Raw genomic sequence first — 13,246 nt, 5'->3', positions numbered from 1 at the left:
TAAGTGTTCTTCTCAACATCCCCGGTGTAAGCACACACACAGCCCCATCCAGAGCAGTGTTCTGTTTTGCCACATGGATTCCATCTCCCTGTATCCGCATTATCACTAGCGGGATCTACCTCACACAAATACTTTTCATTTGATTGATATGTCTGGATCCATCCATCATTTCCACAGTGAGACTCATGTGCACTACCATAGTTATTACTCAAGGCTTTGCAAGCGTCAAATGTGAATATCACGGGAGCCAAAGTTCTATCAACCACAGGATGACAAGTGAGGTATTCCCTGAACTCATCAGATGGTCGTCCTACCCACAATGTGAAATTCAGACGTATTGGAGTACTAGGATCATAACATTTGATATTCCCTTTCTGCGTACAAAGACTATACATTGTACCATTTGCGATACAATTCTGCCCTGATGGGGCACACTCCTTAGGTCTTATAGTGTGGTATACTATAGTGTGAACAGTTCGGATCCCTACTTTAGCCTTCGTAATGCATGGTGTACATTCATCCAATGAAGGAGGGGTAATTGATCCTTGTGCTATGTGGGCCGACGTACTCGTTACGGGGATGGGGGTATGAGTAGGAGTAGGTGGGCGCCTATAACACATAATACCCTGTGTACCATTACACCTGCTATATTCCTTTCCAAAATAATGACATGGAGTGAAGTCAAATTGCGTACATGACGAGGGGATCCCAAGTGTTGACGTAAAGACATCCTCGTATATGAAACAACCTATGCAAGTACCCCGAGTCCCCCCTTTTCTAAGGTCAACACTACGAGACACCCTCCTATTCTTTTTACCCCTTTGTCTCTTGCGTGTATTTTGTCCCCGACGACGCCCAGACGCTACCGGTGGGAAATGCACGATACAAGTGCCTCTCCAGCCTGGTTTCAGCTGGTCCACCGTAGCAATTGTATCCCACCCCCAAAACATTGGGGGACCGCAATCCAGTGTTATATAATCACTAATACTCTGTGGCCCTATCGGCTGGGTGTCTGCACACATTCCTCTCCTCAAAATGTATCCTATATGATAACAAGCATCCGGATTGGTATGTTGCCTGACCAAGCATACTTCTGTCATTATTGTGTCAAAAGCCTGAGCATACTGACACGGGTGAGGCATAATACCAACCCAACAGCTGGGAGTTATCTTGATTGGAGGATACCCATCACATTCTCCAGACCCTACCGCATATGACCGGGTAATTCTAGGTTCCTCGCCAGGCAGGCTCCATTGTCCTAAATTATGAATACATACATGATTAGCATGTGCAAAGCCCAAGAGCAAAATTAATATATGTACCCCAAAATCCCTTGACCCCTTCATCCTAGCTTCTCCCGTGCGTTGAAAACCAGCTTCCGGTGTGGTTTAGCAGGGGGGTTGTGTCTTCACTACTGTGCGTTGAAGACCTATTGCCGGTAAGGTCTCTGCAGAGTGGCCTTTCCTTGTCACGCAGCCTTTATTGGTTTATAATATATATATATACTAAAAGCAAAGCTCGCAGCAATTAATATACCTAAAGCAAAGCAGAAGAGGATACTGTTCAAGATCACTTTCGCCTAAGCTTCAATTTCATTGGATCAGCAGTCGGTTGCACTCTCCATTCCTCATCTGCTGCTTTCTTCACTTGAGACCAATGTATCCAAGATTTGGACTCGGCTATCTTAATAGCAAGGGGAGATGACATGATTACAGCATACGGCCCCTTCCATCTCCCCTGCAATGGTTCTTTCTTCCAATGCTTCACCCACACCCTGTCCCCCGGCTGAAAGGCATGGCATTTGGTCACAAGCCTTGGGGGGGATTGTTCTAATACATATTTTCTGAGTTTTTCAACTTGCTTATTTAATTCTTGTACCATTTCCATAGTCCATACTCCCCCCTTATGGCCCAATTCAGGCCATCCGGCCAGATTTCTCCGAAGGAGAGTGGGTGGACGCCCAAACATCAGCTCATAAGGTGAAAGTCGGTGCTGCATCCTCGGAGCACTCCTTATGGAATAAAGAGCCAAGGGCAAAGCGTCCGGCCACTTCAGATGCGATTCCGTGCAAATCTTAGTAATTTTCTCCTTCAAAGTGCGATTCATCCTCTCAACAGGAGCTCCTGATTCAGGGTGAAAGGCACTGTGGAATCGCCATCTGATACCCACCGCTTCCGCTAATTCTTGATTCACTTGATGAACAAACTCCGGCCCATTATCACTAGAGATAAATGAAGGACTCCCAAACCGCGGAATAATTTCCTTAAGTAAAATCCGAGCCACTTCTCTAGCCTTTTTTGTTTTTGTAGGAAACGCCTCGGGCCACCCAGTGTACCTATCTACAACCACCAACATCGCCTTATAAAATCCGCAACGCGGCATATCAGTGAAATCAATCATTACTGTGTCCATGGGAAAATAAGAAACCGGTATAGCCCCAGGCGGTAGGACTGGTCCCTGCCTAGGGTTAACCTTGGCACATGTGTCACATTGGCTCACCACTTTATTAGCTATTCCAGCCAATCTATCTATATAATAATCCCGACTTAAAGCCGTTTCCAAAGCAGTCTTGCCCATGTGGGTGGCGTCATGTGAAAGTTGAACCAATTGCCAAGTCATTGATGCCGGTACATATATTCGACCATCCGGTAAAACATACCAACCATCCCTAACAACCGCCTTCAAATCATTCACCGCCCGCACACATTCAGTGATTGTGTAAGACGGAGTGAGAGTAGGCGGTATCACTCCCAAATCCTGGGCTATATGTATGGATAGGTCGGGTCTCGGGCCATCTCGGAGGGCAACTGCCCGAGCCTCTGCATCTGCTGCCCGATTCCCAAGCACTACCAGATCATCTCCCCTTTGATGCCCTTTACAATGCATCACCGCCACCCTCTTTGGTCGTTGGACTGCTGCAATCAACCGCTGAATCAAATGACCATGTTGAATAAATTTCCCAGCGGAATCCCGAAAACCTCTCTCTTTATATACCGCTCCATGTGCATGCAATGTCAAAAATGCATATTTGCTATCCGTCCAAACGTTCAATGTTTCCCCTGCAGCTCTTTCCAAGGCACGGATTAGAGCCCATAATTCCGCCACTTGTGCACTATGCCCCCCTCCCAGTGGTGCACTCTCGATGACGCGTTCATCATCCACAATCGCATAACCTGCCACACGATTTCCCTCATGCATATAACTAGAACCATCCGTATACCAATTACGATCTGCCATTGGTAAGGGAACATCAGATAGATCAGGTCGTGTGGAATATACTTTTTCCAGTACTTGCACACAATCATGCTCTATCCCTTCTTCAGTTTCCACCGGCAACAAAGTAGCAGGGTTCAAGGTATTTGATATCGTCAACCTCACATGAGGATTTTCAATCATCATTGCCTGATACTTCACCAACCTCTGACTACTTATCCACAAATGACCCTTTTGGTCCAGAATAGACTGCACAGCATGTGGGGTATGGACACAAATTGTACTGGAAAAGGTTAGCTTATTACAATCTTGTACCAATTCTGCAATAGCTGCCAAAACCTTCAAACAATGCGGCCACCCTTGTGCCACCCCATCAAGTTGTTTCGACAAATAAGCCACCGGTTGCTGCCAACTGCCCAACTGTTGAGTCAAAACCCCCAAAGCTATATTCTTCCTAGTATCCACGTACAAGTTGAAAGGCTTATTCAAGTTAGGCAATGCCAAGAAGCACTGGCCAATGCCTTTTTGATCTCCTCAAAGGCTTTTCTCTGTTCATCCCCCCAAACAAACGGGTCATTATTGCCCCCCTTTGTGGAGGTATAGAGAGGTGCAGCCATGAGGGCATAATTTGGGATCCAGATCCGACAAAAGCCAGCCAAAACCAAGAAGCCTCTCAACTGTCTCCTATTAGCTGGGGGTATAATAGACAATACTGCTTGCTTCCTTTCCGGCCCTAGTGCCCTTTGTCCCTGTTCAATGTCATAACCAAGATACCTCACCTTTTCCTGCACTAATTGTGCCTTCTTCCGGAACACCCTATAACCACATTTCAACAATAACACAAGCAAAGCATTAGTGTTGTCCCAACACAAATCCTCTGATTGTCCCGTAACCAAAACATCATCTACATATTGCAATATTGTATCCCCTCGCTGTCTAGGCACATAATATACTAAATCCTTAGCCAAAGCTGTCCCAAATAAAGTCGGGAAATTTTTAAAACCCTGAGGTAGGCGGGTCCACGCATACTGTCTCTTAGCCCCCGTTGCTGGATTTTCCCATTCAAAAGCAAACAACGGCTGGCTAATTGGATGTATTGGAATTGTGAAGAATGCATCCTTCAAATCTATCACGGAAAACCACTTTGCCCTTGGTGGAATCAAACTCAACAATGTATAAGGGTTGGGCACTGCCGGGTGAATGGTAACTGTCATACTATTCACCACTCTCAAATCCTGCACGGGCCTATAAGATCCATCTGGTTTCCGTATTGGCAAAATCGGGGTATTCCACGGGGATTGAATAGGGACTAAAATTCCAGCCTTCAAATACTTTTGGATACAATCATAAATTGCTGCTATTGCTTCCCTAGAACAAGGGCGCTGCCTAATATTCACAGGAGTGGCAAGCGGTTTCACTTCCACTACAATGGGGGGGTAATGCGAGGCAAAGCCGGGGGGGTTATCTTCAGCCCACAGACCAGGCACCGCAAACCCCCTCCACTTTTCTGACACCGCTTGCTCCACTTCTTTATTCACCATTAATCTCCACATCGTCTCAGGGCGATGGCTAAGCGTTAAAGATTGTCTTCCCTCATTGAACGAAATAGTAGCTCCTAATTTATTCAATAAATCCCTGCCTAACAATGGCACAGGGCATTCCGGAATATACACAAACTCATGACTAAGCTCGGAACCATTGAATTCACAGGTGACTGGGTTCAAAACCTGTCGCCCGACTACCCGTCCAGACACCCCCTGAACTTGTATTTCATGGGGCCCTGGAGGGGCAATCTGCTTATTCACTACTGACCGACCAGCCCCTGTATCCACCAAAAACGTAGTCTGATGACCCCCAATATTCATTGTAACCATAGGCTCAGGGGGGGTCTGCTCTAAGCCAGGTCCCCGTCATGCAGTCCATCCAGTGCCCGCCAAGCCAATTCCTTCAACCTGAGCGGCATTCTCTGGAGCTACCCCGGCTAATCCTGTAGCTCCCCCGCCCATGGGATTACCTTGTGCACTCCCTCCTCTATAGGGGAACCGAGGGGGGCCTCCGCGGCCCATTCCTTGCCCTCGCCCCCCAAAGGGTCGTCCGAACGGCCGTCTCCACTCACTTTGTCCCCACCGTGCCCCCTGTGGGCATTCCCATTTCCAATGTCCTTCCAACTTGCATATCGCACATTGATTCGGTCCCAAACCTACCCTGCCTTGAAAACCAGCTCTGCCCTGAAACCCAGCCCTTCCTGGAAACCCTGCCCTTCCTTGTAACGCCACCGCCAACAACTCAGCCTTTTTGTGCATCCGCGCATCCTTTTCCTTCTTTTCCACCTTATCCCTATTCACAAACACCTTGCGTGCCACTTCTAACAACTCTGTAGTATTCTTTCCCAAAGCTCCTTCCAACTTTTGCAGCTTCTTCCTTATGTCTTCATAGCTCTGAGCTATAAACCTCTCATTCAACATTCTTACATTATCCTCTGATCTTGGGTTCACTTGCGTATACATTTCATATGCCTCAATCAAACGCTGAAGGAAGCTTTCCGGGCTTTCCTCTGGCCCCTGCATCACCAGGGAGGGCTTGGACATATTCACTGGCGGCTTCCCTGCCTTCCTCAAAGCAATCACTGTCACATTCTGGTATTCCCTGAGAGCTGTTCTATGAGCCGGGTCAGTTGGGTCCCACCCCGGATTCTGCTCTGGTGCAAATTCCGCCATCCGTGGCCCTAGATCCTGCTCATTTGGAAACCTTTCCTTAATATGAGTCCGCACTGCAGCTCTCCATTTCTCCCTTTCCTCCGGGGTCAATAATGTACTTAACAACTGTTGTATATCCTGCCAATTAGGGTTATGAGTCTGCATAATAGTTTGAAACAAATCAGCCAACTCAGTTGGTTTAACCGACAACGGCCCATAATGCTGCTTCCAATTGAGCAAATCAGTTGTTGAAAAGGGGACGTACTGAAAGCACGGTCTATATTCCAAATCCCCAGTCTGAGCATTCACCACTTGCTGATCCATTTGACGCAACGGGGCCATGAAATCTCTCTGCGTCTCCTCCAGTTTTGCCGCCTCCTCCCTTGCTGCCTCAGCCCTCGCAGTTACGGCCCTTGTTTGTATTCGATCAATCGCTCCCGCGCCCCTCTCGCGACCTGCCCCGTATGCCACTCCTTCGCCACCCCCTTCCCTTTTGGCGGGACCCGCAGCCTCTTCTTCCTCATCATCTGATGGAGCAGCAGCCGCTGCCATCGGTGCGTTGACTACCGGGGGTGACACTTGTGCGTACGGAGGGGTCCTGATTATTTCCTCTTCAACCTGTCCCAACACCTTCTTCTTGGGGTCTGACACCTTCGGTTCTTGCCTTTTCACAATTACCTTCGCAGTCCCTCCTCTACTCAGCGTACTCTTAACCTTACCCTTCCGTGGCCTAGCCACACACAAACGTACCATTTCCGCCTGACATTGCAAAAGCTCCCCTGGCTTTTCTGCTACCGCGTTTTCCCATGCCTCTATATATTGCAACTGATTGGGGTATTGCTCCTCATTTACAACTATCTTTCCCCACATATCATCTATAATTTGGTCTTTAAAAGTTCCCTCCGGCGGCCACCCCACCCCCAGATGAGGCCATTGTTGTTGGCATAAAAAGCGCAACCTCTCCTTAGTTGCCCTAGGACGGGGAGGCGTATAATCAATATGATTGAAATAAGTATCAAAACCCTTCAGCATGCATTCCAGTGGAGTACTGGGAACGCTTCCTCCACCACCCATTCTACCCTAACCACACTACCTTCGGCCCACAGTGCTGGACTTTCCAACAGTCACTGAAGGGAACCGCGAAGGTTTAACCACCCACACAGCCTACACGGACTTCGTTAGGACAATCGCCCCGAGTCCAGGGGGGTGATCAGACCCCCTCTTCGATCTTCAAATGAGACCGGTACCACTTAATTTACAGATACTCGCCTGCAGACGTCTTCCCAAACCTTCCTGGCCAGGATACCAGTCCGTTCAGACCTCCTTTCCTTCCCTCAAGGGATCTTGGGCTCACCGTCAGCTCCGTCGGTCCCAGCGGGGTGTCACTGCAGTCTCCCGGAGGCTTGCTCCCCCGTGGCGCCTGGAGAATATTCAGCAGTGGCCTCCGGATGGGCCCGAGGGGTCAGGCTACCCTCAGCGAAATATCGCCTCGCTTACTGTCCCATCTGGGTCGCCAGAAAATGTTGTAGAATTGACGAGACAGAAGCCAGCACTTCAACGAAGGAAAGTTTTATTGCGCAGGTTCAAAGCACAACATAACAGAATAAATGGCCTGAACCCCGAATGGGTATCAGGATCTTCCTTATATACCCTTGGACTACACATTATCTTGGGGGAGCATAAGTTGCCATATATGGTTATAACAGTTTGTGGAAAATAACAGTTTTCGATATATATCATCAGTTGGCATATGTACATGGGAACATCCTGTTTCTCCTAACATAAAAGAGGATCTAAAACTCTTACAATGGCACATTTCCAGTAAGCAAGCCCCTTATACAACTCCCTACTTCCTTATCTTAGTTGCAGCTGCTGATTATACAGAAAGCAATAATAGCCAAGGTTATGCTGACCTGGGCCCAAAGCCTTGGGCCCACATTCAAGTCAGCTTTGGTTCACCCAGCCACTTTAGCGGAAGTAAAAACACCATCTGCGCATGCGCAGATGGTGTTTTTACTTCCGCAGCGCTAGCGAGGAGCCGAAGATTGGGGTTCCTGGGAAGGGGACTCAGCTGGGAAGCGGCGCTGGGGTTTCCCCACCGCCCACGCAAACTCCTCGCTGCTGCTCACCCGCCCTTCGCCCCGCCCGCCCACGCCGCTCGCTCGCGCCGCTTCCCAGCTGAGTCCTGAAGCCAATTCGCTTCAGGACTCAGCTGGGAAGCGGCGCGAGCGAACGGCGTGGGCGGGCGAAGGGCGGGCGAGCCGCGGGCGCGCGGGCAGGCAGGCGGCGGACAAGCCGTTCTCTCGCGCCGCTCGCTCGCACAGCTTCCCAGCTGAGTCCTGAAGCCAATTCGCTTCAGGACTCAGCTGGGAAGCGGCGCGAGCGAACGGCGTGGGCGGGCGAAGGTCGGGCGAGCCGCGCGTGGGCAGGCAGGCGGCGGACAAGCCGTTTGCTCACGCCGTTCGCTCGCGCCGCTTCCCAGCTGAGTCCTGAAGCCAATTCGCTTCAGGACTCAGCTGGGAAGCGGCGCGAGCGAACGGCTTGGGCAGGCGAAGGGCGGGCGCGGCAGCAGCGAGGAGTTTGCGTGGGCGGTGGGGAAACTCCTCGCTGATGCCCGCCGCTCGCCCTCCCGCCAGCAAGAGGGGGAAGACACAGAGAAGCCATCTACGCATGTGTGCCCATAGAAAAAAAGGGCGCGCATGCGCAGATGGTGTTTTGACTTCCGGGTTGAAAAATCGCGATTTAGCCCGTTCGCAATGATCGGGATCGCGGTACCCGGGGGATCACTGTATATAAACATGAGAAACAAATAGTAGTCTTAATTAATAATTCATAACTTTAGTTATATATAACAAAAGGCTTTCACCAGGTGTGATTATTATTTACATAGTCAAGTGATTTATAGCATACTTAACGAGTTTTGTTCCTATTTTCGAGCCAATAATAAAATAAGTTCCAGCATTCATAAAATTGCTTTTCCTCGTTACCTTTTATTTCTAAAGTTAATTTGGTCATTTCTGCACATTTTATAATTTTTTCTAATACTAATTCTTCTTGTGGAATTTGTTCCTTTTCCAAATTTGGGCAAAGGCTAATCTTGCCGCAGTGGTAATGTGAATAATCAGGTATATATAATTTTTATTTAAATGTTGGCGAATGATTCCTAATAAAAAGCATTGTGGCATTTTATCTAAGTTTATCTTTAAAATTTCATCAATCCATTTCCCAATTTTTTTCCAGAAGAACTGAGCTTTTTCACATTGCCACCATAGGTGGTAATATGATCCATAATATTTTTGGCACTTCCAGCAAAGGGGTGATAATTTTTTGTTAATTTTAGCTAATTTGGCAGGAGTGATGTGCCACCTATAATACATTTTAATTAAATTTTCTTTATAGGATGTTGCCAAGGTTAGCCTATAATTCCTGCTCCATATTAATTGCCATTCTTCCATTTTTATCGCAGACTTGAAATTTAGGTTCCATTTGTCTATGTTGATTTTTGTTGCAAATAGATTTATTTTATTGATTAATAAACAACAGTAGAGTTTTTTGATTAATTTTTTGTGTGAACCCATTAATATTTTGCCTAATGGTTTTTCTTTCTCGATACCTGATGTGTTTTTGTCTTTGGTCAATCTCGTTTGAATCTGGAGGTATTCCCACCATTTTTTATTAAAGCCTTCAGCTTTCATTTCTAATCTTCTTGTTATTTCTCCATTAGTTATATCTTTACAGTGGTCCCTCGAGTTTCGCGATCTCGATATTCGCGAAACGCTATATCGCGAGTTTTCAACCCGGAAGTAAACTCCACCATCTGCGCATGCGTGCCCTTCCACGCATGCGTAGATGGTGGAGTTTCCCCGCCGGGCAGAGGCTTCCCTGGGTCTTCCCCCTCTTGCCCCGGTAAGGCGCGAGCAACGGCGTGGGCGGGTGGGCGGCACACGCGCCAACAGCGCGGGGGGCGGGCGGCACGCGCGCGCGGGGGGAAACCCCAGGGCTGCTTCTCAGCTGAGAAGCGGCCCCAGCAACAGCGCGGGGGGGGCGGGCGGCACGCGCGCGCGCGGGGAAACCCCAGGGCCGCTTCTCAGCTGAGAAGCGGCCCCAGCAACAGCGCGGGGGGGGCGGGCGGCACGCGCGCGCGCGGGGAAACCCCAGGGCCGCTTCTCAGCTGAGAAGCGGCCCCAGCAACAGCGCGGGGGGGGCGGGCGGCACGCGCGCGCGCGGGGAAACCCCAGGGCCGCTTCTCAGCTGAGAAGCGGCCCCAGCAACAGCGCGGGGGGGGCGGGCGGCACGCGCGCGCGCGGGGAAACCCCAGGGCCGCTTCTCAGCTGAGAAGCGGCCCCAGCAACAGCGCGGGGGGGCGGGCGGCACGCGCGCGCGCGCGGGGAAACCCCAGGGCCGCTTCTCAGCTGAGAAGCGGCCCCAGCAACAGCGCGGGGGGGGCGGGCGGCACGCGCGCGCGCGGGGAAACCCCAGGGCCGCTTCTCAGCTGAGAAGCGGCCCCAGCAACAGCGCGGGGGGGGCGGGCGGCACGCGCGCGGGGAAACCCCAGGGCCGCTTCTCAGCTGAGAAGCGGCCCCAGCAACAGCGCGGGGGGGGGGGCGGGCGGCACGCGCGCGGACAAGCAGCAGCAGCGAGGCGGCGGGGAAACCCAATCTTCGGCTCCTCGCTGCTGCCGTGGAAATAAAAACACCATCTGCGCATGCGCAGATGGTGTTTTTACTTCCGCACCGCTACTTCGCGACAAATCGATCATCGCGAGGGGTCCTGGAACGGAACCCTCGCGATGATCGAGGGACCACTGTATATCTTATTATGCTGCTTCTCTTTCTCAAATTTGGGTGAACGAGAGCATCTAATGGAGCGTACCAGGTTGGGATCCCTTTATAGAATTGCTTTTTGATTTTTAGCCAAACTGTGAGCAGAAATTTCCTTATGAGATGGTTAGTAAAGTATTTATGAATTTTGGATTTATTTTCCCATAAATAAAAATACCAGCCGGATTGGAGGTCATGACCTTCTAAAGTGAGTAGTCTTTTATTAAATAGTTGTATCCAATCCTGGACCCAGACAAGAGTTGAGACATGATTATAATATTTCCAATTTGGTAATGCCAATCCTCCATCCTCTTTTTTTCCTTGCATATATTTTAAACAGATCCTAGGACGTTTGTTTTACCAGATAAATTTATTTATTATGGTTTTTTTTTTTGAAGAAATCTTGAGTTAGATAAATGGGAATTGTTTGGAAGGGAAAATTAATTTTTGGTATAGTGTTCATTTTGATTGTAGCTATCCTTCCAAGAAGAGAAAGTTGTAATTTGTCCCATTTCTCTATATCTTTTTTGATTTTATTTATCAGTTTGTCATAATTATCCTTTTTCATTCTTGATATCCTTGCTGTTATATCAATCCTTAAGTATTTAATCTTTTTACTTATTTGTATATTTAATTTTGTGGCAAGATTTGCTTTTTGCATATTTTTCATGTTTTTTACTATCATTTTTGTTTTACGTTTGTTGATTTTTAAACCTGCCACTTTGCCAAATTCTTCTAATATTTCTCATAGTTTCGGTCCTGATTCAATTGGTTCTTCTAATATAAAAACCAGATCGTTGGCAAAGGCCTGAAGTTTGTAAGTCTCTTTTTTGCATCTTCCTAATCATTCTGGTTAAAACTTCTAAAGTCAAATAAAGAGGAGAGGGGACAATGGACACCCTTATCTCGTACCTTTTTGGATGTTAATTTTGGAGGAAGCGTCATCATAAATTGCTTTGATTGCATTTATGAATTTTTGACCAAATTCCATAAATTCTAATTGTTTCAACATGAACTTCCAGGAAACATTGTCAAACGCCTTCTAGGCATCTAAAAAAAATTAAAGCTGTTTGTTTTTCATTATGAAATTCGTAATATTCAAGGACGTTTAGTATGATTCTTATATTATTTTTTCATTGTCTACCGGGGAGGAATCCATTCTAATCAGGGTTTATAAATTGGTTTAGATATCCTTTAAGTCTGTTTGCAAGAATAGAGCTAAAGATATTATAATCCACATTTAAGAGGGAAATGGGACGATAATTGGCAATATCAGATGAGTCGGTGTCTTTTTGGCTATTAATGCCAAATTAGCATCTTTCCAAGAAGATGGAATTTTGTCTTCTTCTAGGACATCATTATAGAGCTCTAGAAGTGTTTCTTCTGCTTCTTTTGGAAGACCTTTATATAATTCAATCGGAAGGCCGTCTGGCCCAGGAGCGTTGTTATTTTTTTGTCTTTTAATTGTTTCTTTCAATTCGGTCATTGTAATCTCTTTGTTTAATAGCTCTTTTGGGTCAGTTGGAATTTTGGGAAGGTTTGCTCGGGTAAATATATCTTGTATAATTAATTCCTGATTCTCATTATTTGAGTCTTGGTTTTCATATAATCTGCTGTAGAAATCGCTAGCAATCTTTTTTAATCTAGCTCATGGCATATTATGTCTAGTTAATTTGGAGGTTAAGAATGAATAGGGCTTACGTAGATCTCTGACTTTTTTTGGAACCTGTTTAAGGATCAAAAGTTGTCTTCCTTGTGTTCAATGGAATCATCCCTTGCTCTATGAAAAATTTCATATTTTACCGACTTTTTAACAAGTTTGACATGGACTTCTTTGGGGAGGTTATGGCATCCGGCGTAGTTGGTATTAATAGAAACATAGAAACATAGAAGTCTGACGGCAGAAAAAGACCTCATGGTCTATCTAGTCTGCCCTTATACTATTTTCTGTATTTTATCTTAGGATGGATATATGTTTATCCCAGGCATGTTTAAATTCAGTTACTGTGGATTTATCTACCACATCTGCTGGAAGTTTGTTCCAAGGATCTACTACTCTTTCAGTAAAATAATATTTTCTCATGTTGCTTTTGATCTTTCCCCCAACTAACTTCAGATTGTGTCCCCTTGTTCTTGTGTTCACTTTCCTATTAAAAACACTTCCCTCCTGGACCTTATTTAACCATTTAATATATTTAAATGTTTCGATCATGTCCCCCCTTTTCCTTCTGTCCTCCAGACTATACAGATTGAGTTCATTAAGTCTTTCCTGATACGTTTTATGCTTAAGACCTTCCACCATTCTTGTAGCCCGTCTTTGGACCCGTTCAATTTTGTCAATATCTTTTTGTAGGTGAGGTCTCCAGAACTGAACACAGTATTCCAAATGTGGTCTCACCAGCATTCTATATAGTGGGATCATAATCTCCCTCTTCCTGCTTGTTATACCTCTAGCTATGCAGCCAAGCATCCTACTTGCTTTCCCTACCGCCTGACTGCACTGTTCACCCATTTTGA

At 47.1% G+C, this 13,246-nt stretch overlaps 1 protein-coding gene across 2 annotated transcripts in view; it reads left to right on the top strand.

The window, feature by feature from the left end:
* TAPT1 (transmembrane anterior posterior transformation 1) overlaps positions 1–13,246 on the top strand; it is a 255,474-nt gene that overhangs the window by 25,812 nt on the left and 216,416 nt on the right. The window lies entirely within an intron of this gene.

Source organism: Erythrolamprus reginae, chromosome 7, assembly GCF_031021105.1.
Source record: "Erythrolamprus reginae isolate rEryReg1 chromosome 7, rEryReg1.hap1, whole genome shotgun sequence".
NCBI classification, from domain to species: Eukaryota; Metazoa; Chordata; class Lepidosauria; order Squamata; family Dipsadidae; genus Erythrolamprus; species Erythrolamprus reginae.
This window is presented reverse-complemented; position numbering and strand designations above follow the sequence as displayed.